The 27,515-nt window shown below is 40.9% G+C and overlaps 1 protein-coding gene across 1 annotated transcript in view; it reads left to right on the top strand.

The window, feature by feature from the left end:
* Positions 1-3,830: 3,830 nt before the first annotated feature.
* The window catches only part of STARD13 (StAR related lipid transfer domain containing 13), a 291,483-nt gene continuing 267,798 nt past the window's right edge, over positions 3,831-27,515 (top strand). Inside the window, exon 1 of the mRNA XM_071552804.1 lies at positions 3,831-3,942. The gene's annotated coding sequence lies outside the window, so the exon portion shown is untranslated. The remainder of the gene's footprint in view (positions 3,943-27,515) is intronic.

Raw genomic sequence — 27,515 nt, forward strand, 5'->3', positions numbered from 1 at the left:
TACAGACCTTGTTCTCTCTGGCTGCTGCATTGCAGACAGACTAAAGTCTGAAGGGAATAAACCCTGGTGGAGAGATTCACACAAAAGGTGCAGGATTTAGCATTTTTTTCCAGGATTTAGAAGGAGTCAAACTCCTTGAAGTACCCAAAATACACCAGATGGAGGGCAGCCATGAACTGTTCTCTGATTCTTCATCATCTATGCAGAATTTCACTTACCTAAAGTTACAATCTGGATTTAGGGGTATCCCAAGCAAATAGAGTGGTTGGAAAGCAGCAGTCTGGGACAATGCCAGACTCTCAGAACAAGCCCAGGAGAATTTTACTATTCTCCTGCTGCTCCCATGAATAATCAAACCTTATTTAAACTGTCTGGGGATTATTTTTATCTCCTTCAGCTTCCACTAAGCCTTAGTAAGTACAGTGAGATTCCAGTGGGATCCTTAGCAGAGTAAAGTACTATTTGTGCCATAGGCAACTGCACAGTGTCTGGTGGCAAAGGCTGGAGAGACATATCGTATTCACAGGATATTGCAACACATTTCTCTTTACTCAGATGCCTGTATATTCTTTGGCCTTGGGGTAACATAGAGGAGATCTAGAGACAGAGAGGCTGCTGCAGGTACCAAACTTCTCAGGTGACCACTGATCCAGCAGCTGCCCGTGACTTGTGTTTCAGGCAGGGCTGGAGGTCCTCCCAGGCTCTGCATTTCAGCTGCAGAAGATCCCACGTCTCTGGCAATGGTGCACATTGGATGCTCAGGTACTGCTGAAGGCTCCTGAATGCTGAAGGTACTCCTGAGGCTGCAACCATACAACTGTTTGCCCACGCATTCACATGCATGTTTAGGTGGCTTAATGCAAGGTAATGCATTTACCCAGGACAGTAAATTATACACTAGTGTGTTTGACAAAAGGGGATTCAAAGTTTTGCAGCATCAGGATTTCAACAGAATTCTAGTTATCCAAATAAATGCAACAAATAAGTGGGAAAACATATGAAGTTTAGAGTTGGTCAGTTCAAATACAATTTTGCCTGAAACTTTTCTTAATATATTTTTACTTTCATCCAGCTATTGCCCTTCTTTAAAGAAAATATAATTAAACTTCTCTCTTCTGTCTTTTGAAATTAAACAAAATCTGAAAACTGTACAGGAAAAAGCAGCAAAAATAGAGGGGCTGGAGGAACTGATTAACGATGAAAAAAATACAGAACTTGGTGAGTGGTGTCTCACAGGCAATGTGACAAGTTTACAAATATTTGCAGACTGTAAATACTGAGGGTAGGAATTTAGTATGACAGAGGCAGGCATAATCAGAACTAAAAGGAGAGGAAAAAAATACATGCTGGGAGTTGAGGAAAAAGACTTGCCATTGATATGCAATGGGGCTGGGAATTAATAGATGGCATGCATGTCCTGCGGGGAGGAAAGTGTTGGTAAGTTAATAGGCTGAGAGACATGATAGGACAGTTCATCTTGAACTGCTGTGGTAAGGTGACTTGTTAAATCCCAGCCATTATTGTGTACATGCTTAGCTTTCAAAAGCTGGCTCGGCTGCTGAGTTTCCCAGGCCCAATGCAAATTTGGGCTCTGCCACCCTCTTCAGAGCCACAGCAGGTACCCAAGGCAGAGGGCTAAAGCAGTTCTCCCATGAGCCAGTGCAGATTCACAGTCCCACCTGTCACTGTCATGTGGGCATGAGGTTGGATGAGGCAGAACTATCTTTGGGAGGTTTTACCTTGTGTAGGATCAAAAACCAAAAAACTGAAACTAGACTTTTTGAAAGCTTGTGGAAAGCCAGTGAGGATGTTGGGGTAACAGCACCAGCAGTCTGTGATCAGGTCTCTGTCCTGGCTGTACAGGGAGGTTTCTGCTCAGGTTCCCCGGCATCACCCCAGCAAGGTTTCAGATTCAGTGGAAACACCTGTTTTACAAGGCTCAGCATTTTGTCCTCTACCTCTCCCTCTGAGTGCTGCCACATGCTGCATCTTCTTCAGCAGCAAGAGAGGGTGAGGGTTTGTCCCAGCCCCAGGGAGAGCCAGGCAGGCTGACCCAACTCCAACACCCTGCCCAGCACTGGGTGTGGAAGCAGGATCAGGAAGGAAAACCTCCGGCCAGCCTTGCCCCAGCCGCTCCCAGCTCGGAAACCTCTGAACAAAATGTTCCCGTCTGGGAACTGGAAACAAGTTTGCTCCTTGTTGCGGATTTGAAAAGGACCTTACACACCCCAAAGACGGTCCCTCTCAGCCCTCCCCGCTCCGCTGGAGGCCCATGAAAGAAATCCCTTCCACTACAGCTCTTGGCTCTTGCTAACAGAGAGTTATTTCCTGCTTGGGGTGTGCTGGCCTTAGCCTCTGGAAATGGGAAATTCCACCCTCAATTTGAAGGGAACTTATTTCACTCCCCGAAGTCCATCCTGTCTGAGTAAGTTTCTGTGAGAATTTTACCTCTGAGAAACTAGTGGGTTCTTGAGGTGGAAAAAGGAACTTTTTTAAACAGCTTGGTTAAACCACCATTGGAAAAGCATCCTAAAAAGACCCCTTGCTGAATTAGTAATCTTAGCTGGAATTGAGACACAAAATTAATTTAATTAAAACAGCAAATTATTCACAGACTAGAACTAGTTTTTATTGCAGCCAGTCCACTCTAACCTGCACTGTGAGTGCAAAAGTCAGGCTATTTGATCAAGAAAAGCTGCTACTCTGAGCTAATAAAGACAGCATTGAGGTTATGAGAGGTGCAAGGTGGGAAGGCCTTTAGTTCTCTTACTTCAACTGGAAAAGGCATGGCTTTTGCACTGGTCTGTTTACTGGTTTTCTTTCTCAGCATGTTGTGACTTGTACATATCCTTCTAGAATTGAAAACAGATCTACAGATGTTAGTTCCTTATGCACACCTATTTACAGTCTGAGTTTTTTGCAGCGTTCCTTCTGCACTCCCAACCCACATTAATGGCCATGCTTTTCTCACCCCTGATTTTGTGCGAGGGCTGAGTGCGCAAGTGACAAGAGAAGCTGTGGGCGTATGTCCCTAAATACAATTTCTAAGAAGTTTACATTTAAATGTCAAGTTAAACAGATGCAAGAAGAAAATGACCTCTCCGACTGACTGGCACAGAGCAAAGCTGCACTCAGGGAGCTTGCACAGCAGAACTGGGCATCTGTGGCAGAGGCAGGAGGAGCAGGGAGCCTGTGGGCAGTCAGCCCTACTGCATCAGGAAGGGGAGAAAAACACAGGTGAGGATGAATGACCCACAGGGTTAGGAGCACTGCCAGCACCACTGTTATGAGGGGCTGACAATGCCCAGGATTTTTCCACAGGCATGGTTTTCCAGGGATGGGGTTTGAAATAAAAAGCTATAAATGGGGTTGGAATAGCAACTAGCAGGAAAAGTGAAGATGCATTTAATATAATGGTAAATGAGGTTACTGTTATTAAAACAGTAAAGAATAATGCGTAAAGAAGCAAGGCACAGTTCTTGGCCTCGGGCTCTGGTGTCCCTGTGGCTGGTGTAGCAAGACCCGTGGTGATGATGTGGTCTGCTAAAGGCTCCTGCAGCCAAGGTCACACTTCACTCCAGCCCTCTACTTCCCCTTCTGTGGCTGGGCTGGGGGCTGGGCACCCCAAGGGGCCGAGGCACCTCCAGCCCCGTGTTTCCTTGACACCCAAGTTCATCTGGCAGCCATGTCCCACAGAGCAGATGCTGCCCGTGGCTGTGACTGGCACACAGGCGAGCAGCATTCCACATGTGTTCCCAGGGTCTCCTGATTGGTGTGCTCCGCAGAAGGGGTTGGTCCTTGAAGTCAGCTCCTGTGCCTGTGACAGATGATATTTTTATGCAAGAAAACAAAACCAGGATATCTGATGGACTGCGTTATCTTTCCAGACAGCTTGGAGCTACAGATGCAAAGCAAGAAGTTTTATGCTTAGACTTCAGAACTGTGAGTGGAATTTAAACAGCAGTTTTAAACTCCTACTTTCTTTTTCTTTTACTGTGTCTGTGTCTGTGTGTCTGTGTGTGTGCATGTGTGTGCAACTTTGCATGAAGTACATATATCTGCACATTATTATCGAGCAAACTGTTGTGAATTCCCCTAAGACAAAATAATTATTGCTTTGGAAAACTTCACAAAGTGTTAGCTGCATTTGTGGCTGGACATATAAATGTGCCCTGAGGAGGAGGAGGATGCCTTTTCAGTGAATGCAATTAGTCTAGTTGGAAATTATTTCAAATCATTTTTTTCCACTGGAAAATGTATTTGAGCAGAAGAGCTGAGGGAGACTCTCCCAGGAGTTATCAGCAAATGTCAGGCTGGTCTGTGTGTGTCTTTATCACAGGCACATATGATGTTTGCTTGTGTATGGAGAAGGATTAGGTACAAACCTGCTGTTACCATTGTGTGGCACTAATCTTGCTGGATGAAAAATCTGTTGGTGCCAAGTGTTAGAAAGTTGGCCAATTAATGATCATTGTGGGAAATTATTTTAAGACAGTATTGTCCACTATGATGCAGATTTACAGAAATAACACTAGAGTACGGGAGGACCATTCCTGTAGCTGAAACATTAATAACTTGCTCTTTCTTGCATGGGAATAATAAAATGTATTTCTGTGGAGAGCTCTAGGGTTTGATACCCAAATCAGGACTCTAAACCTGACAGGCAGGCAGTTTGCAACTCCAAGTTTATAACATTTTAAATTCCTTATGGGAACTGTCCAGAATGGCCTAAAATGACCTCTGTCATCTCATGGCATTGTTTTTATACAATCTTGAATGAAAAGGACTGTATGTTGCAACTTTTCTTCATTCATTTTGAGGTTAGTAATAGCTGAGACACAGGTTCTAAAAAAAAAAAAAAGACAAAGCAAAACAAACAGAGCTGTTCTAAACTTTTTCTCTAGATACCTGAAACAATCTAGAACCCTTCCCAATTTCATATACGTTTTCCTTAGTAAGCAGGCAACTTCCTGTTTCTGTTTCTTGACAAGGGTCTTGCATCAGTTTATACACTTATATTCTGGTGGATCCAGGTGAAATCCAAAAGTTATATGAAAAGTGTTAATAAGTGGCATGTTATTGCTAACTAGTTATGGCAGAAACCTTGTCCCTGGTGGATCCACCACCACTCATTCTCCATCTGGGCTCCAGATCATGCAGGAATGCAAACAGCATCCAGATGAGGTGTGGGCATACAAGTGCATTTCTGCAGCATTAGTCAGAGCACATAACATGGGACAATATCTCCTTTGTACAACCAGCAGTGAGGCAATTCAGTCCATTGCCTGCTACAAGGTAAATGTCAATATTTCTTTAGCATATTAACTGCTGGAGTAAATCTATAGCATTTTGCTACTCTTACATCATTGGTTGCAGGGTTTTTTGTTACAGCACTGGAATCTCTAAAGTCAGATTTACTGTATCATCAAGCCATGGCCTGAATGAATCTGAACTTATTGGAAATAATACGGTGATAATAAATTTCCCTTACCTTCATTCCTTTTCTCTATCTTTTGTTGGCCACTACAACAGGAACACCCTGGGTTTGCCCAGTAGAGCAAAACACAGCATTTTCACAAAGCTGAATTTGGCATCAACAGAAAATGCTCCCACAGAGAAAATCATGAAACTCAACATATTTCAACCAGAAAGGCCTTCTTAATTGATGTGGAGGAAATCCTAAATGGAAGACATCTTAATCCAGACTGATGCTCATGGATGTATAATGAATTAATGTTTTGTTTTGAACCAAATCACAATATTTCTATTTCAATAATGTTAAAATCAATTTTATTTAAATTTCCTAGAATGGCAAATGAGGCTTAACAAAAAAGTAGGCCACTGAACTGTCCTTTGAATGCTTAAATGTCCTTAAACTAAAGGGCACCTATAATCCTTATAATGTGAAATATTTCCTCTTCATGTGACATAATCCGGTTCTTCTTGTTCTCTTAGTTTGGCAGTATTTTTTCTATTAGATATTGCTACCTAGATAGAACGGGCCAGATTCTCGGCTAAGCAAGCATGAATAAAGAATAACTTCATTGGAGTCAATGACATGACCCTGGATTTATTCCAGTGTGACTGGAATTGGAATGTGGTTCAATGCATGCAGCTTCCACCCCTGTCAGGCTGGGTAAGGAGGTAAACAAAGAGTTACTGCAGTTGTGCATGTTGATAGCAAGAAGATGGTCCTGACTGCTCTCAGTTGGGCTTTCACCTGCAGCTTCTTCCAAAAGAAAAGATTAAGCAGAGCAACCTTACCTGTATTCCACCAGCTTCAGCTTTGTGTTTTCAACCTATGCAAGGTTTTGCAGAAAACTGCTAAATCCATCTACTTCACTTTGTATCTCACCAAACCCTTTGACATACATCTCAAGCAATAAAATGCATGTATTCTTCTTTCCTTTCCTCCTGCTCAGAAAGATTTGAGGTTTTCCTTGATAACTTTTATGTTTATAGTGTTCTTTACTGGCAATACTGGTTTAGGAAGCTTGGCTTCTTGCTGTGAAAGTGCTGCTCTGTGTGATACTCCTGGAAGCTACTTCCCCATTCCTAGAGAAAGTTCTGGTTTCCGCCTCTGTTTTGTGATGATAACCACACTGTTCCCATGGCCACATACTCAGCAAAAAAACTCCCAGGTCTTTGTCGTAGAGAGACTAATGGGATTATTTTGTATTATAGGTGGGGCTTCCTTATAACCCTTTTTATTTCCCTGTTCTGCATGCTATGATGGTCCCAAGTTGCTGCTTTAAAGAGAGGACAAGTTTTGTATGGCTATCTGCAAGCTCTGTCCTGAAACTCATCCCAAAGGCATAAGTTGGCCATGTTTCAGATGGGAGAGCCAGCTCTTATTGATACTTCTGGGCAGAAATATCGAGTTTATACCTTTCTTGCTGCAGCTAAAGGACTCGATTCTGTGATATTTTTACCAATAGCAATTCATCTTCACTAGTTAGAAATGCCAAAGCTACAAAAGGATCTTGATGGGAGGACTCCAAGTAGGGTTTGGGGTGAGACTGGTTTCTTAGTTACTCTGAAGGGGAAACAAAAACATGGTATGTTCAGATTTTAAGGAGTTCATTACAAGTGCTACCTGCTGTGAGGATTTCCAGGGACACAGAAGTCTCTGAACATTCAGTATTACTAAGAAAAAAAACACCAACAAAACCAACAGACAGGGGAGTGCCTGTTCTTCTTTGGTGTTTCACAATTTTCTAGAATGAAGTGTGCTCATATCTAACACTGAAGTGGGGATTAGATGAAGCTAAGACAGCTGAATTGTAGCTAAAATTGTTTCTTTTGAAGCACTTTTTATCATTACTCAGATATTTTTTGTACTATGACGGCACATTCTAAGCAACAGCACTCAATAATCAAAAATAACTTACTGAATTCTCTATGGGCATAAGATTTACTTTACCAAATATTCATATTATGTATGCAGTGTAATTAAAAAACTTTCATAAAAATTTAAAATGTTTTATTAAAATGTCAACATTTTATAAATTCTTACTTTTAATAAGTATTTAGTATTCTGCAGCATTCTGTTTCTGATAACAGGTATGTATCACAGGCTATTATTTTGGAATAGGTAGTTCCAGTAGGAAACTAGAAAAATAGGCCTGATATTTTTATTTTTAAAATTAATATTCTGCTTCCACAGATGCATTTGTGAGATGAGGGTATTCGTTGTGCAGGTGGTCAATAAGGATTATGAAAGTGATCAAGCAGGCAAAAGGAAGCACAGCACATACAAAAGAGTCCACAAATTCAAGTATTTTGTTGACCTAAAAGATAACACCTTGGTTTCAACACTACTAATTTCTCTGTTTTTTCAGGATTGAGAAGTATCACACTATAATCTCATAAAAGCTTTGTGAAATTTGGGTATTTGAGTCACATGAGAGAAGCTGTCCAGAACCAATATGTGAAAGGAAGGGAGTTACAAGGCAAAGGAAAGCGCTGAAAAAACAGACTGGTGCTAATACTACACAAATGCTTCTTGAAGCTGAAAATGAGAAAGGACAAAAGCTGTCAAGGGGAAAGAGGAGGGTATGAGTAAGAGTCATGTACCTCTGATGTTTTTCACCCTTTGTGCTATGTGTTTCGTGCCTTAGGGTGAATGAATAATACTCTGTTTTGAAGACAAATTAAGTTACTTTAATTAATGCATAACACATTGTTTTGAAGACAAATTAAATTACCATAATTAAATTGCTGGTTGTGGGTTCTCAGAAGAAAAAAGGTGTATCCATGTGTCAAAGGTAGATGCATCATTTAGGATCACACATATAAGAGGAATGTGTAGGGCAGGAGGGAGGTGCACTGCTGAGCAGCCCAGACCACAGATTTTATTCAGAAAAATTAGAGGGATCACAAACACAGTTGATCCGAAAACCTGCATAACCACAACTGGATTTTTCAACATTCAAACCCCAGCTTTTTTAGTGTGAATGCATCATGTCCTGAAATTACAGCAGTGTGAGTGGCATATCTAGACAACATAAAAACCCCTACCTTTTTCAACACTTTATGTATCATACAGAACCAGCAACTGGTATGGTTTATCTCTGTCCCTCTATGAATAAAGGGCTAAGAGCCCTCACTGTAGTGACAAAAATGGATGAATTAAGTATATTTTAAAAAGAGGCCATTTAAAGATTGGTTTTGAGCAAACTTGTGGAACTGACTCTCACATCTTACAGTTTTGCCAATGAAAAAAAGGTCTGAAAATAATTTTGGCTCTTGTTTGTCATTGTCTCAAGCTGAAACTTTAAAAAATCCAATCCATATCCTGATACATATATTTACACCTTCATATCTTTACACTTGCTTTCATGTCTTCACACCTATTAACCCATAGAATTTAGGCCCATCTAATACTAATCCATGGGAAAAAATGTGGGTTTATCTTTTGCACAAAGTAGAATTGTCGTCTTGATGTAAACCAAGAAAATACATGTCAAAGAAAATCCAGGCAACAGAAATGGAAAATAATTAAAGGCAATATAAACATTTGTTATTTTTAAACAATTTCTGAAGTTTTTATGGGTTGCTGGAGCAGTCTAGTCTTGGGCTGAGCAGTGTTGCAAAGCCACTAAACCTAATGGAAACAGAAATAACATATAATTAAGGTGCCCTCAAGCACTGTGTAAACTCTTTAGAGAACTCCCTCCTGTGTAATTTCTGCTTTTGAAACATTCTGCACCAAAGCACTGCAACAGCAACTACAGGCAGCTCAGGCCAGGGAGGAAAGATAAGGATGCTCTGCGCCTTGTTGTATCAAGACAGCAGTACTGGGAAGAGGAACTCTGACTGTATTTGCTGGAATTTGGTAAGGGTTGAAATTCACAACATTGCAAAACTCCGTGAGAACTGTGATGCCAATATAGTATCAGGATATCAGTATCAGCATAGTCCAACATGCCTAAACACAAGCATCAGTGTCAAGGATGCCTGCACTGTTGCTATTGCATCATCATTATAATTGCTTTAACACCTAGAGGTTAAGCTGTGCTGTGCCAGCTGCACATAGTCCATGGCAATACACCTACATGTGTGTCTACACTCCACTTGTTCTGCTCTACTTACAAAAAACCACCCGTGACCTCAACTTCAAGGTGGTTTAAGCAACCCTGCCTGGCTGCAGGGCAGAGGTAGGGTATAACCCTGCCCACTCTTCATGCTAAACCTGAATCCTTGCTTGAATGCTTCATTTTCCAAAGGCTCTTCCACTATTTTCATGGAGGGAAGAGAAGATTGGCTCTCTCTGATGTGAATATGTGAGTGTGAATCCCTGCAGACCAGGGAGCAACAGTACCTTGTTCTGCCAGGTCTGCAGCCAGTACTCTCACCCCTGAGAGCATTGCACAGGCTGCTGCTTCCTCCCACACCACCACTGCTTTTAGTGACAAGGATCCCAGGGAATGCTTCAGCACTCATTCAAAGAATCACAGAATCAGTGAAAAAGTTTGGAAAAGGTCTCTAGGGTGACTGAGCCCAAGCATTAACCCAGCACTGCCAAAATCCCCCACCAAACCACACCCCAAATTGTCACATCTACATATGGAATCACATAAAGGAAAGAAAAGGGAGAACCTTCCTAAAGTGGCTTCTCAGGCATATTGGGAAAGTGCTGCATTGTCTCCCTGGCACAGCTGCACTCAGTTACTCCATCATCCCTCTAAGAAACTCAGGTATCAGACTTCAACACTTTAAATTATGGTGCTAGGACCAGGAGCTGTGATGCCTCAGGTGGGTATCCAAGTCAGGCATGCTAAAACTCACACAGAATTCCCAAGTAAGTAAGTAAAAATAACATTCTTTCTCATGTTCTTGGCTCTTGCTATCTCCATCCCAACATGGATTAAACAAACACACAGATATTAGCAGGAGATGCCAAAGGGTGGGAAGGTTTACATGGATTATTTGCACACACAGATCATGTGTAGTCAGGAGCAGTGATTTCAAATGCTGCCAGCTTGGCTGCCCAGTACTAAAACAGAGATGAGCATGCCTCTTCCATGTCCTCAATACAATTTTCTGCAGCAGTGAAGTTGACAATCTGTAAGTGACAGATCTACTCTTCATTGCTGCTCTTCATCGGGGTAAGAACGCCTTGGGATTTATGCACTGCCCCATTTTCACATTTTGATGTTGGCTTCCATTTATCTTTTCCCCCAAGACTTAAATTGCCAAATGTCTCTGAGAAACATCTCCATGGAACTGAGATGCTTCTCCATACCCTTTGCAAGTGTAAATTAACTAATCTTGCAGAAGTAATTGACAGAAAAGTAATTTCCCTTTATCATGACAAACAGTATTGCAGTATGAGAGTAATGACTACAATTTAAGCAGCTATGAATTGTGCATTAGAGAGCTCTAGAACTGAATATTGTTCACAATGAAATTTAAATTACATTTCTTCTGCATCTAACTGTTTATAAATAACACTGCAGTTACAGCCACAATAGTAATTTTTGTCACAAATTTCTTATTGCCAGTGACAATAGAAATAAAAGATCTAGCTAGCTGATGGACAGTGCAATAAATAGAGGTTAAAATACTCTTTATTAGGCTCAAATTTCAGTAGAAATAGGAACAAACCAAAACCCTAGCTCCAACCACAGCATGATGTGAAAGTGCCTTGAAAACGTAAGCAAACATTTCACAGCTAGCATCTCTTTCCATGGTTGATAATTAAAAACAAACAAACAAACAAAAACCCCAAAACAACAAAAAACGCCACAAAACAAAACAAAGACACATGCAAAAACCAAGGCTCCTTGAACTCTGTCATATAATTTGAGATTTTGTTACAAATTTCTGGCTTGGACCTAACTCTCAATGTACCTGGCAACCATATTTAGATGCAGAAGAATATGTAGTTTAATATGAATTGCAGTAGCCTCTAAAACCTGTTAGATCCTGTACACTTATAACTTGCACAGGTGTACTGCAAACTCCACAGCTTTCAGTAAGTTATAACACACTCCATGCTTGCACCTGTGGTGCAACAACCCCCTCTGGCCGTATGTGCTGCTGACATTATTTAAAATTAGCTTCTGAGACTGATCTTCCTGTGAGTAACAGATAAATAGAGACAGTCCTGCCTGTGGTTTTGATACAGGTATTTTTGCAACTCCTCAGTATGATAAAGTCCACCAGCAATTCTGTTTTGACTGTGGAAGGTCTCCTTGAAGAGTTGAAGCTCAGATCTGACACCTGCTCTTTACGTGTATTTTACTGCGTGCGGATATGAAATCTGTGAGGGCATTGCTTAACACCAGGTTAACCAGCAGGTTTAGCTGCCCACACTGCTGTAGTTACAGTCCCCTTTCATGCTGCATTTTACAGGTGAGCACAGACTGTCCTTTAGCCCAGGGACAGTGATGCTGGAGGCACAGGTGGTAGAGGCAGACACATCTGCAAGTGGGAGCATACTGGTCTTCAGCGCTCTTCCTCCAGTTCTGGTGCCATGTACATATATCCTGGAACATTCCACTTCTTGGAAATGCTTTGTCTGAGAAATGCAGTGCTGCCCAAGTGGCAGGAAAGGAATGCAGTAACATATTTTCATTGTAAATATTTAAAATATCTCTTATTGTTCTACAGTTGAGCCATTGCCCTCTAATTTCTCACAGTTTTTGCAATGTTTTTACAGGAACGATTCCTCAAGAAAGGGTTTCAAAGAGGGAAAAGAGTGTTGGTACAGGCTGTGGAGTTGGTAAAACAGGCATAGCAGGTCATAATAAGAAATGCAAATCCAGGCAGACATGCACATTGTTGTATGATGTGAGTTGGCTCGACTAAATGGATATAAGTATCCATTGCATTTTTATAAATCAGGCAAAAATAATCACAGGTTTTATAAACTAACTTCGGAGTGAGTACAAGCTCTGCTGTAAGCTCCTCTGTGATAATGGGATAAGTTACTGATGTAAAGAAATTTTTTGTTTTGCAGCCTCCCAATTAGCTAGCATAGCTGCATATGCAAGATTTAAAAAACCCTGGTTTACTAATGGCCCTCACAGAGAATGAGTAAGGGATCTAGAACATCAGTGGAAAAAAAAAAAAAAAAAGATGGGTGAAATAGCAACAAACATGCAAATAATATCTGCTGAATAATTTTTTGCATGAGGTACTCTTCTGTGGATGTGTTTGCATGCATCCCTAACACTGTTTTCTGTTCCCCTCACCCTTTCTTACCACTTTGTAACTTTACAGAGGTGCAGATATCACAACTGTCTAATGCCTGATAAGAAGCAAAGGAAATAAACAACCCAAAGATGCAGATTACTTTGCTACCAAAAAAAGCATATGAACATAAGTAATGGAAGAAAAAAGGACTACTCAGTCTGAAAATCTCCACCTTGAAATTGGTTGTAATTGAAAGCCACTACAGTAGAGCAAATTGGAAATCTTTTAAATAGTGGCTAAAATATTTTCTGTTTCACTGAAACCTGCATATAATCTTCAGTCTGAGAATAAATATCTTGAATCAAGGATTTTTTGATAGAAATCTATAATTACCTTTGCAATATTTCTGGTATCCATCTACTTAGCAAAAACTCTGACTTTATTAGCTATTTAATAACGTGAAAAACTCTATTACCAAATGCTTAGGGAGAACAATGTCTGTCAGATTCTGCAGATGTTTGGTTGTGTGTTTAATAGCCTCTTATATTTCAGACCCTGTATAAATTACTCACTGAAACTTTTATTAATTTAATCAATCCCAAGGTTAAAGATATGGCCAAACTGAATCTTTTTTGAAGTTAACTTTACAGAGTTTTCATCCTCACTTAATTTAGATTACCTCAAAGTCTCTGTCAGCCATCTGTGTTCCTCAAAAATGCTTTAAAAGTTGTGATTTTAAGGTCATGTCCTTGTGTGCGTGTCAGCTGATGGGGACTTTGCCCTAACCTCAGTGGGAGCAGGGACAAGGAACTCTTGGTGCTGTGTTTCCAGAGCTGCAGCACCCACCCTTGATCTGGCCAGCAATCCTGTGTGATGACAAGCCTCCAAACTGCCAAGAAAATAATGGAAATAAGGCCACACCTGCCAGTGGGGAATGCACCTCTGATATAAATGGAAGTGACTGACTCCCAGTCCCTCTATCCTTTTTTTCATGACATTGCCTGCTGGAGGCAGCCTCAAGCAATTCTTCTGTGACTTGGGGGAATATTACTGTCCATGCTCTGCCCAGCTTCATGTCTTTCTCCAAGAGACACTGTGGGGACAGAACAGGAAAGTCTCCCAAAGTTTGGCAGCTTAGAAAGTATCCAAAAATTTTAGCAACCATATCTGGTATGCATGGTAGACCTGAAGCCATTAGTAAATTCCACATCTCTTTTCTAGACTTGGTGTGTGGCCAAGTTAGTGAAGCAGGCCAGCCTCTCCCAGCTATGTTATTTGTCCAACAGCTCTAGGGCTGTAGTGTCAACAACTTGTAGAGCTGAGGCAGCTAAGAAAGCCTTCTGAGGAGCCCAAGCCCTGTAGGCCAGTGCAGTAAACACACTGGGATACAGAACACAGAGGGCAACTCATGCAAATCTTCATTAAAAATATCAATTTATACAGCTGAGGAATGAAATTACGTAGTATCTAGTTTGTTCCTCTGCCACTGCTATTCTCTTCTTTGCATTCCTTTGCCATGAGTTCAGCCTGTATCATCTCTCCCTGTATCATCTCCCTCCATTGCTGATCCCAGATTAAGCTATTGAAAGGCACGGATCATGAGAGAAAACTCTGTTTTTCAGACTGCAAACTAAGATCACTTAGTGGGTTTCTCAAGCATTAGGACTCTGGGGACAAGAGACTTGGCTTACAGCTGGTCAGGGAAGGTTCTGCAGCTGCCTCGAGGTGGGAAAACAAAACAGCATCTTTATTTTAACATTGTTAATGAGAGATCAGGGTGGGTTTCTACAGCTGGAAAGACAAAGGCCAAATTGAAGTCAGGGCCATTATACAGATTCAGCAGATGTCTCCTAGCCTTCCTGGAGATGATGGTAATGGGACCAAATAGTCCCTAGTCCTGCCTGTAGTAAAGGTTTTCTATAGTAGGAGGACTTTTCTTCGTCGTACAGTGACTGAACAGACAGCCAGATGGCTTTACAGTCCTTCCTTGCTCCAGACTTACTTGAGGGTTGGGGAAGCAACAAAAAACAACATGTAGAAGAACTATAAAGGAGAAATAGGAGCAAACATCCACATTCACCTTACCACAGTCAGTTAAGCATGGGCTACAGAGCACAACAGAGGCAGGTTTTAAGGAGAGATTTTGAAGATGTTAATTTGAAGATTGTTACTATGTTAGCTATGTTAAAAGTTAAAATTTAACTACATTTAAAGTTTTTAACTATACAAAAACACTATGCTTACTAGGTTAACTTTCAGTATGAGGGGAGGGAAAACAAGAGAGGCAGGTGTTAGTCTGGAAGTTGAATCTGCTGCTCTTAACTGGGCAAAGTGAGAAATAGCCTTGTAGCTGTAAGATTTGATAGAGAAGATGAGCTCAGAGGCTTTACAGGGAGGACTGCATGTCCTTGGGGAGGATAAGAAAGGATGACAATTTTATCTTCTAAAAGCAGGATACAAAGAGCTGTGTTTTGTAGGGATTTGAATAAGGTAGCTCAGAGGGTGTCTGAATATTGCAGTGAGGATGGAGTGCTGGCCTAACATTGCCAGGATCTGACCTTCACAGAGCAAGATACAAGCATCAGCCGCCTAGAGAGGGTATCCTTGTGGTGATGCTTCATGAGTTGTTGCATTGTCACAGCAGTAAAATGAAGAACAAGAACGTGCGAGCAATCTAGCCCATTTAAATCATACTGAAGTACAGTTAAAATTATTTTAATTATTTTTTATATTGTTGTGCCTTTTGCTTTCAGGTATTGTCCAGCTTTCCCAAACCTCGTTCGTGCACATTGTCAAAACTTCTGCTTTCTGTCTGGCCTTCCAGTTTCTTGCACATTTTTTTCTCCTTTTGTTCATCTAGATCTTTTTCTGTGCTGGGCTCTTTCAGCACCTCATGCATGCATTATCATACTGACTAAGGCATATTCTCTGAATTCAAATTCTTCTTTAAAGCACTTTTCTTCTGGGTAGCTCTCTAGGGAAAACTGTCTCTTGTGCTGTTGTCTGTTTCATTTATCCCAAAGCACATGCTTGCCTGGGTTCAAGGAATCTGTTTCATATCTTCTTTATTTCATGTCACTTCTCAGCCCTTCCCACTTTTCTCCTTCCTGCTCCATTGTTTTAATTCTCTGTGTTCATCTGATTTGCTCTGTCAGCATGCATGATTTTGGCAATATCACTGAATAATGAACCTGCTTTCATTTAGAGTACTCAATACCAAATGTAAATTTTTAAAAATAGGAATTTTGAAAAAAAATCCTTCATATTGTAATTGTCTGTCTACAAACAATGTCATCTGGCAAACAGGAGTCACTAGAGAAGCTCCTTACAACAGAGTTGTAACTGGGAACAAGATGGTTTTCCCTGTTTCGTAAGCAATTAAACAAATGTGACAGACAGGGTAGCCCACAGCAACCTACAGCAGAGAAGGCTTTAAAGATTACATTTCTTTTGAAACATTTAAAATATTTTGAAAGTTCTAATCTGAGGAATAAGGAGGAGACTATGAATTGTTGCCTTGAAGTTGTGAAGCTACAAGGAAGAATAGCATAAATCCTTCAGTTCATGAAGAATAAAATACTGTTATGTAAATACAGCTTGACCATCCCCTCGTGCTTTTGCTTCCTTTGATATTCAGCTCATCAAAGCTACATTTTCTCAAAGCATCACACTTTGGCTGAAAACACAGCATGGCTTCTTGCCAGATATAAAGGTTTAAAGATATTTCTATGTTTATTTCACTTGCTCTGAATGGCTAGAACTGCTGTGTTTTGTATTGTCAGCTCCTCACATTCCTGCACTGAACTTTTTCCGGTTATGCTCTGGGTATCCCAAGCTCCTTGCCTCTACAGGTTAAGGGACGCTGAAAAAATGTGTAACCCTAGAGTGTGATGACAGCTTTTGCAAAGCATGTTGTTGACTAATTCTTATTTGAGCAATGGAAGGGTCTGCTGGGGAATTAAGCCATGTTCCCAGAGGCTGCCTGGCAGTGCCTGCTGGGGGAAGAAGTTCCGTGCCAGTGATGCCTTCAGTATGTCTGATCTGACTCCCAGATGGGAGGGAGTCTCCAGAGCTGCTGAAACCCCCTGCATGAGATACCCACACAGCTTTCCCCTCCATGGGACAGAGGGGAAAAAAGAGAAGAGACACAAGTAAGAGTCTCCAGGCATCAGTAAAGGACAAAAAAGCGGTTTTGCTGAAGTGTGAGGACTGAGCCTGAGGACTGCAGCACAAAATCCAGGGATGGGAAGCACCCACCGACTGTATGTGCACATTTTCGTATAGGCTGCACCTTGGTGATCATCACTGCCTTCACTGCAATACGTGGCTCGATACTTTTCCTGACCACATTGCTGCTGTCAGGAAGTAACATCAATAAAGAAAATCAGGAGTTAAATGACACGGATAGAACACTGACAGGTATCAAAAATATTTCAAAGCCATTCAGCATCTCCTCTTTTCTGTGAGGATCCACTTCTTCTGTCCCTTCATGGTCTCCCTGACCTTGCCATAAGTCTGTGAGCTGCTGACACAGTTATGGCAGAAGTTATGGATCTGTGCAGTCGTGTTTTATGATGATGATTTATCATTTGTATTACAGTCATGCCTAGAGGCCTCAAGCAAGATCAGGGCTAGGCACTGTATAAACATGTATTAGGAGACAGTCCTGCTCTAAAAAGATCACAAACAAAAGGTGGGAGGATGAACAGAAACACAGAGATGTGAAATGCAATACCCAGTGCAATCTGAGGACAAGCACCAGGGCATGGAGTAGAAGCTTTCCTGTCCTCTGGCTCCTGCCTGCCCATTTCTGCACCAGGCTCTGCCGTCTGCTACTGCTCCCCACATCCTTCTTTACAGGGGCTGTGAAGGGGCTATCCATTCCTGCTTTGACATGCCCTTGCCTGGGAGACCTATCCCTGCCTGACCCAGTGGATGCTGCACTTCTGAAATTATCAACTTTCCATTGTTTTCATGGAATCATAGAATGATTAAAGTTGGAAAAGATTTCTAAGATCATCAGTTCCAGCTGTGTTCACCACTAAACCACATTCCTAACTGCTACATCCACATTTTTTTGAACATTTCCAGGGATGATGATTCCACCACTTCCCTGGGCAACCTGTTCCAGTGCTTGATGACTCTTTTGGTGAAGACATTTTTTCTAATATCTAATCTAAACCTCCCCTGGTGCAACTTGAGGTCATTTCCTCTCATTCTGTCACTTTTTTCACCTGGGAGAAGAGAGTGGTTTCTTCACTGAGCTGACAGTTGTCACTACCTGCAGAGTTGTTGGTTATCCCCTCCAAACTGAGATCGATGGCTTCATTTTTCTTCAGAGCAAAATAAAACAGATAACTTAAAATTATTGTATCTTGTATACAGATCTAGGATATCTTTGGTGTAAGACTGGCAGTGGACTAAACTGAAAGCACAGAGCCATACTGTGGGACAGCCGCATCCTACCTCCACTTACAAGGCTTAGATTTCACTTATGGCTATGCCTAAACATTGCCTTTGCAGCACTTACGGGATAATTGGAGAGTAATATTTTTCCTTTTTTTCTAATTGTTATTGCACTTGGCATTATGATGAGCTGTCCTCAACATATAAAAATGTAGTTCTCAGAGCTTAATCTGAAAGCTGGGCATGTGGACTAGTATCAGTCCTGTGTTTATATGGATTATATATTGAATATTGCTTTGAAAATGTTGCAGGGCTAACTCTCCTGAAGTACAAAACTATACAGAGAAGAAAACACTCTGTGTGTCTGCTGGACTTCTTTCTTCATAACACAGTTCAGCCTGTGTTGGTTATATCTGCATGATACAGTCACCAAATAATGAATGCCACAAGGAGTGGAAACTTTCCCCACAAAAAGGAGATTTTTTAAAATCAATTAATTATTTTGCACGGGTGCAAATAACATCACTGTAAGGAATCTCTACATCAAGCCCAGTCTCCTGACAAAGTGGTTCACCAATGCCCAGTTCCTCATTATTAGCAGGACCTTTGCTGCTGTTCAATTCATCCCCATCTTCCTTTTTTTTAAATTTTTATTTCTTTTTTTATTCCTTCTGTAAAATGAATAGAGATGTGGTGCTGGTCTTCATAGTCAGTCCAACTACTGCCCCGTACCTCAGCACAGGTGTCACACATGTTACATACTGCTCTATGCACTGATAAAGAAACAGCCTCAGACCAAAACAAGCCAACAAACTAGTCTACTCTCACCAAACAGCCAGTTTTATGCCTTATGTGAGAGGGCTATTGACAATCACAGCACTTTGCCCTTTGTTGTCAGAGACATGAAGCTGATCTAAGTAGGACACAAAATTTTAGGCACCAGGCTTTGCTCCTTCCACTTCTGAGAGAGAAAATCCAGTTCTGATGTGGCATGTGGTCTGTAAAACAGCTTGTCAACATGTTCCTTCAGGAAACTTCAGGGGCTCACCTTCAGTGTCTGAAGCTCACACACCCAATCTGACACAAGGCCTCCCTCCTAAAACCACACAGTAAATACAAAACCAGCAGCATGAAGAGGTTTGGGGATCAAATCTGCACCAATTACTTTTGTGGAGACACATCTATAAACAGCTTGGCTTCACTTCTCTTGAGCTGTTGGCATTTACCAAACAACCTCACACTGCAGCATCAGCGAGCAATGTCTTGCAGACTGGATCACAAGCATGTTCACTTACTGCTGTGTCACTCTGTAGGAATAAACATTATACCTGTGAGGTGGAGACGTGCTATTCAAACCATAAAGACAACAGCATCACTCCTAAGTGGACAAATTTAGTTCAGTGTCTATTGCAGTTAAATGGCACAATTGCAGTTGTAACAATATGGAGATAGATATAAGTGTAATTGTGTATAACATTGTGTAATCATTAAAATCCATATAAATTTTGCTCACTCAAATTAAATACAGTGACTACTGCTTGACACCTGAAACATTAGCATAATATTCATGCCATATGGCTGGCATTTTCTGTTTCTTATATGTCACTCTTCATTCTTGTCAGCTGCTCACAAGGACTTGCCAGATAACATCTACACCATTGCTAAAAATGTCTAACAGCTGGTGTAGTACTGGTTAAACACTCCATAATGTTTCAAACTTTAGTGCTCCCATCTATGCACTAGAGAGCTGGTTCTTGGAGCAGATGTTTAGCTTTGTTTTTAAATTAACTTCAGTCTGCTTTTGTGTCAGTGGTGTGCTTTTTTGCTCCATCATGCTGCTGCCTTCTGTGAGATAAATGAGCTCAGCAGCATCCAGCCTTAAAACACATCAACTGTCATGATAAACTCTGTGTTAAAAATGTACTCTGCTTTCCGTTTCAGTGTCTGACATGGACTTAGGGGCTGGACTTGAGCTGCAAACTTACAGAGAGCAGCTCAGACCACCTGTTAGCTGAGTTGGTGATCTCTTACATTTTCCAATGTGCAGGTGATCCTCCTTGCAGAGTGAAGTTGTGCATCTGCTTGATGCTCTTGATGCCACTGGAGCCCCTCCCTGATTCAGAAATTGGCACAGAGGGTCCTAATGCCCAAATGAGACTCCTGTGGGATCCAAACCACAGTATGGGCTTAGGGCATCAGCACTGCATGGGCATGGTTTAGAGCTATGTCTGACCCAGATGGGGAGGGAGCAGCAGGGTCTGTTCTGGCACCCAGGCTTGCACCTGAAGTGGTTCTTAAATCCACACTCAGCTTGTAGAGTCTGAGGCCACTGGTGGAGGGCTGGGAACAGGACACACATTTTTGACCCTGTAAATACACTTTAAAAAAGAGCTAATGACTAAAGCAGGAATTCTCTAATGTGGAAGTCAGTGTGAACTCTGATCATGTTGAAAACTATGTAGTTGAATGATTTACATATTAAGATTTTTGATGAACTAGGCATACAAATGCCAATGAATTAAACAAATATTCAGTTTTATAACTATTCTGATTTTATGGATAGTATATGCAATTCCCTGAGTTTAAAAGTCTGATTTACATCTTTGGAACAGAGGATTCCCTGCTTTTCTCATTTTGCTCTTCTTTTCCTAGAGACAAGAAGTTATCTTACCTTTTGCTCATTAAGGTTCTCTTCCAGTTGAAGGTACTCCCCAGGTAAAACACTGGGCTGAATTTTGAGGCCCTGTGATGGAGGGCTTTTATTGAGCAGCTGTTAGGACATCCTTGAGTCCCCAGACAGTTTGAGAAGGACAAAAATGGGGAAAGAAGGCTGCTGGAGACAAATGACCTCTGACTCTCCAGAACTGGGCAATTTGATCCCACTAGGCTACTTTACCTCATGTAGACAATGACCTAATCCATGTCTTCTACAGTGAGGCAATTTAATTTGGGCTAACTTTTGGCATAGGACACCCTTTCTGAGCCATGACTCCCCTGTTCTGACTGCCATACAGGCACACAACAAAAAAATGACAGCTGAGTGAATAAACTTCCCATCTAACACAAGGCAAGAAACAGAGGTAAGGGACAGGCAAAGAGTGCAGGTGAATATCCGGGTTTATGCTATAGACAGTGGTCTTAGCATGCCATTACCAGCATCAGGATATACACTCATTTTTTTGTCACGTGGGATGCATAAACATTGGATATTCAAGCTATGGCTCAGGCTTCTCATTTTACTCTTTCCTGTACATGCAGACCTACTCAAATGGAAGAAAGGCTGGCAGAACAGTCATGCACTGCATGTATCAAAAGGTAGATTTGAACAATTTTTATTATTTGCAGACGTTTCTGCCTCTACATTGTATGCCTGGATATTATCGATGCTGGATAATGGATGGAATTAGATTAGAAACAAGACAAGATGCAATTACTCACTGATGATGACTTGAATAAACTGGTAAAATGGGGCCTGCAGCTGGGTCTATCAGCATCTGGTTTTGTGCACACAGAGAAGTCACAGTGGATTTTACCCTTGGCATTAGCTGTAACAGGATAAATGTATTTTCTGTTTGCTGTAATACAATGTTTTACCCACATTAAAAATCATTACTGAGCCATTCTCTATCACATAATGATTGGTATCACTTATTCCAATAAAGTGTTATCCACATGAAATTCCTAAGTTGAAAAAACTATGATTAAAATGAAAATAACTGTTATCTTTAATGAGGAATAAAAACATTACCTCAGGCCAAAGAAGTGCATCAGGCTGCTCATAAGGCCTGTTGAGTACTGTGGGATGCAGGGCAGGAGCAAAAGTCAGTCCATTCAGTTCTTCATCCGGGATCAGTTCGTTTCCTAAGGAGGTCCTTAAAGCTTTCTCTCACACCAAAATTTGTAAGTTCATTACTGAAATAGACAAGCAAGTGGGACAACCTTAATTTGTTTAGCTGCTTAGTGTATCCCTTTAAAGGATTTTATATTTCTTTAGGCATTTGGACACTGTTGAAAGACCATTAGATTAGGTTAAGACCATGCAAAAGACATGATGGAGTTGAGAACAGAGATGCTCTTGGGATGGTATTCCCCCACTTCTTTCACATCTGCTTAGTTAGGAATGTGCTCACTGACATGACAAGAGTTTGAATTCAGAGATAAGGAGCAAAAGTGGGAAACTTCTGCTAATGGATGTTCATGCTGGGTTTTTATTTTTCCCCGTAGAATCCATGGACCATTTTGTTGTAAATATTTCACTTGACACACAGTAATTGACACTAAAGATCTGGCACAATGCTACACCCCTGAAACTAAAGATGTTGGCTATCAAACTCTGATGTTCTGCTGCAAAAAGATGACTAAAAAGAATGACATAAGTAGATGTTCCTGGAGGCAAAACATGTAGTACAGTGCAGCTCATTACTTAGTAATGTAGCACACAAATGTGATTGTAATCCATCATTTTTACCACCACCTTGAACAGGATTATAGCCTGCTTGTAGGGTCATACAGATACCTGTATGACCTAGGCAGCAAGTTCCTTTCAGCTCAGGCCTTTGCAAATCTGTCATCTGCAGTGTTCCATTTATGTTATTTAGTTTGTGAATGTGAATTATTTGATGGAAATTGTTTCAGTGCAGAGGCAAATAGGCGATGCTTTGACTAAGTGCCAGCCAGCAGGTCAGGAAATTGGTTTACATTTCTTGCTGTTGAGAGGTTTAGCTATGTAACTTCTTTTAAATTACTCTTTGATGTCTCTATATTGATAAAAGATACATTAACACAAAGTTTCCAAACACAACCCTTGCCCTGTATATCATTTCTACATATGCTTAAAGCATTTGATTGATCCCATTCACTTCAGCAGCCTAATCAGGTACATAATCAGGTGTGTATAATATTTGCAGGATAAGGGTTTAATTCCTTGCAAGGCTACAAAAGAAAGGCAATGCTAAGCATGGTGGTTGTGGCACAAAGTTGTTAAATGTTTCTCTGACATGCTGCTCAAGGCATCAAAGTCATGTGGCTAGAATCCCCTGCCAGCACCCTGCAGATGCCCTAAGAGGCTGCCCCGTAGGTCTGATGTTAGATGACACTTGATGTCCAGTGTGGGAAAGCACCCATCCATACATAAATTCAACATAGCTTGAAAAGTGAAGAACAGAGAAATAAAAATTATTTTTAAATCTGCTTTTCTTTCTGATTTTATTCCTTTCTCCATCAGTTATTTTACTAGAGCATGTCAATGCCTTCTGCTGATGTGGAAATTGGCAGAAGTAGCCAAGTCCTCTGTGCACTGTAGAGGGGGCTCTGTGCTCTGCTTTAGGGAATAAATCTTCTTTTTACTGAGTATTTCTAAGGCCAGATTTAGAGAGGCTAAAAGGTTGAAATAGTTGTCTATATCAAACATCATTTTTATAATGGACCTTATCAAAGCTTTTGTAGACTTTTTAATGCTTCTTTCTCAGAACTCCTCATGAGAGTGGTATATTTCCCCAGCTTCATGTCAGATGGAATGACTTAAAAAAACAAATCTGTCAAAGCAATGCAAATAACTCACTGTTAAATTTTGGGGGGGGGGGGCGGGGGTAACAATACACTAAGAAATACTTTGCTGAATTTTAGTGCAGGACATCTACTGTTGTATATTTAAATTTCTTAACTAACTTTTAAGGGTTTCGTTTGGCTGACACTTCTTGGCCTTGCATTAATCTTGAGATTATTTCACAAGAGACCCAGGGAACACCCACTGATAACAATGTCAAACATTCATAGTATTTACTGAACGTTTCCACTCACTTGATCATTAAGGCATGCCTTGGGTATGAGGTCACCGATGTTGTGTAAGTGTAGAATTTATGGGGTGATTTGAACTATAGGGGAGTCCTGACATGTTTTCAGCAAATAGTGTCAGATACCATGGACTGATGCCACTCAGAATTGTAGCTCTGGGATATGATCAGGTCCTAGCATGAACATTTTGCATTAGAATTCAAATCCTCTGATTACAGAGAAGATGAGAAAAGGTTATTTGAACAGACCATACATACACTGGAGGAATCTTTTACCAGAACACATTTTCTTGTTTGTTAAAATAGATTATTTAAACATTAAATCTTTTAACAAACAAAACCAAAAATGTAGTTTTAGAAAATCAGAGGAGAAAACTTTACATCTATGTAGCATATGATCATCATGCTCTCCTTTTTAATCCTTCATTTAAGTAGGAGAGAGAAGAAAAAGGAGTAAGTTAAGAAGGTGGCAGTGAGGCCAATTCACCAGCAGCCTGGGTTGTAGCCAAGTCTTGTCTTCCTAAACTGTACTACCAAGTTTGCCACTGGCTTGCTGGGAGCCTTGCAGAGCCTGTTCAAGGACAGTTTAAAACTCATTTAAGTCATGAAAAAAAAAATTCAACTGGATTTTAGCACTCTTTAGATATAGTGATGATGTGTTTGGCTGCCTTAATGTGCCACTTCTCTGTTAGTACTGTTGTGAGAAAAACATAAGACGGAGTACTTGAATGAAACAGAATGGGAACAACATCTGGACCTGTGCAGCTGTGGACTTTATCACATACCTGCCACCTGACTTTTCTGACTCTCTTTTACCTCCAACCTCTTGTTTTGCATGTTTAAATTCCAAGCTCCTTCAGACAAGGTCCATTTCACAACAGATTTATAGAGTCTGTCATCTGTGGTTGTGCTGCAAGACAAAAAGCGGGCAAAGGCTGCCAGTCGTGTAGGAGGTTTCAGCAGTTCTATTCCACTTTGTCTAAAATTTGTAAGTAAAGCCACTTCTGGTATTGTCCATATTTTAATCCTTTACAAAGACATTAACACTTTAACATTAGTCCCACTAATTGGACTTTGTTTCATTATCTGAACTTTTCCTGTTAGCACTTTAAAAACCATGTTGTTTTCTGGTCACCAAGTATGAGAGGCCACAAGTAAATAAACAGCATTTCAGTATTCTAGGAGGATATCTGAAAGACTTAGATATTAGAGAAATGGGTGTATTAGTGTAGTGAAGCTGACATTATCAGGTGTTGTATATAAGAAATGTCATTTATGAGTTGTCACACAGCTATTATTAAGAGACTATTCAGAAGAACACAGTACATCATCATGACTGCTCTCTCTGCAATCACCAAACAACCAGGCATAGTTAAACAGAACATTTCTTTCACTTTCAGAGAAAATTACACTTATGTTTTATTTATGTGATGGATTTGTTGCATTTATAACTGTAAATGTTTTATGATAGCTCTGGCAGCACAGACCTGCGATTTGGTGCCTGTCAAGTGGGATGGATGGCAGTCCAGCCCCTCTCAGCTGACTGGGGAGCAGATGCCTTGTGCTCCCCCAGCATGGAGGCTGGGGATGAGGAAGTTGGGGATAAAGAGGTGGGGGTACTGGCCCTCCAGCTCTGGTCCCCTTCTCTGACCTTCCTGTACGTTTAGGGGACAGGGTTGGTGACTTTAGGCAGCCTCCTGACCCTGGTTCTGGGCAGAATGGGAATCCAGAAGCTTCCATAGCTGCTCTTACCTTGCTGCCTCACCCCAGACTCTGGGGCAGGTACTCCCACATGTCCTCCATCCCTGCAGCATCTTATACATACTCAGGTGTCTCTCCCCAACTACACACCACTAGAAGCAAATTGCAATTCCTCTGTGGGTTTCCCCACAGCCACAGCTATTTACACCAGGTATTAAAATGCACACCGAATAATTGAAGTTAGCCCTAGATTTAGGATTTGATCAGACACTGTTGTTGTCTGAATCCCTACTAGGTCACATACTGCATTCAGACTATTCAGTCTTGATCCTCTAATCTCTCCACACACTGAACTTCCATTGACTTTAACCTGCCCAGCCATATCCTTTAAAGTCAGTCTCCCCCAGTTACTGCACCATGTGAAACCCTGCTGGACCTCTAAATCTTTCAAGAGGTTTGTAATTTTGTGTATTCCCTAAGGAAAACTTGGAAGGGGTCCAGGGAACAAGGCTAATTTAGGAGATGGTAGCCTATGTCTTCTAAAGAAATGGCTCCAAGAACTTAACATGTTTGGCCGTGATAAAGGAGCAGGTGAGATGGGATTTAATTACAGTGTACAAGTACCTAAGGGGGTGAACATGGAACTAGGTCTGAATCCCTAGTAAATGGTAAAATATGAGGTCCTTGCAGAAATTGAAGTGTATATCTGTCTGCAGAAGGCAAGTCTGTATATGAAGTAATGTGGCAAACAAGGTAGTAGAAACTGGTATTAGATGGAGAAACCAACTTATTACCACTGCAGTGTGACCAGGTGACCCTGCTGATGGTTCTTGTCAGCCATAAAATGCTCTTTTCCTGTGTGTTTGGGGTTTCAATCTACTATGCTTTTTGGGGGGGCTTCTTCAAAACAAGCTTCTGGGAGTTAAAAACAGTGACAATATTTAAAGGTCAACAGTAAGAAATACATAACTATTTTTATACTTTGAAGTTTTATGTACATAGTTAAATATGTCTGGCAAAGTGTGATGACTCTCTCTATGGTCTGGTGCTGCACAAGAACACAGTAAATACTGTGTCATTCTGATGAACTTCTGGCAGATGAAAAGTAAGGTTTCTGTGGCATCAAAATTAATAATGTGGTACTGCCATAAATGTGCATTCCATCTCAGTCACCCTATTCATGTTTATGTAGTAGGGCAAAAATAAAAGACCTCATCTGGGAGCTGAGTTCAGCATGTGAAACATGAACCTACACTCCCCTTAAAAAAAAAAAAAACAAAACAAACCAAACAAAAAAAAACCCAAACCAAACCAAAAAAAAACCAAACGAAAAACAAAACCAAAACAAAACTAGGTGCCTCTTCACTAGCTTGCAATGGTTTGGGGTTAGTTTTCGAATCAGTTTGTGCAGGAGATGGACTGGTTTCAGCTGGTGCCCCCAGATGTGAAAAATACTAGGACTCATGAAAGCAACAGGGACATTGAACTGCTCCTTTGCAAGCTGAGTAGCTTAATTTTCACCCATTTTCAATCACTTAATCATCTACTAATGAAAAAGCTGCTCAGAGAAAAGGTTAATACGAGATTTAAGTTGGATTTATGGGGCATCAATAAGGAAGTTATTTTAGGCAGTCTGTACTGGTGTTTCAAATTTCCTATAAAATGTTCAGAGTTTATTTATTTGCTCCACCATAAGTGTGAGAAAATAATGAGTCAGGCAGCAGGTCTTTCTGCCAATATGACTATGTAAGCTTTGCACATTTATTTATTTTTAATGGCAGACATCCTATTAACAAGTTTTATAAACTAATCCTAAAACTATAGTGTCTGTAGATTAATTTGGGATGGGGCATGCCTAGAACTGCTACATCCCTCCAAGGTCCCAGCTGAAGTATTGAAATTTTGTTCGCTTGCTATGGCTTGTGAGAGGACTGTGCTGGTCTCCTCTCACAATGGAGATGTTTCAAGCTAAAC

This window comes from Pithys albifrons, chromosome 1 (genome assembly GCF_047495875.1).
Source record: "Pithys albifrons albifrons isolate INPA30051 chromosome 1, PitAlb_v1, whole genome shotgun sequence".
Lineage (NCBI taxonomy): Eukaryota > Metazoa > Chordata > Aves > Passeriformes > Thamnophilidae > Pithys > Pithys albifrons.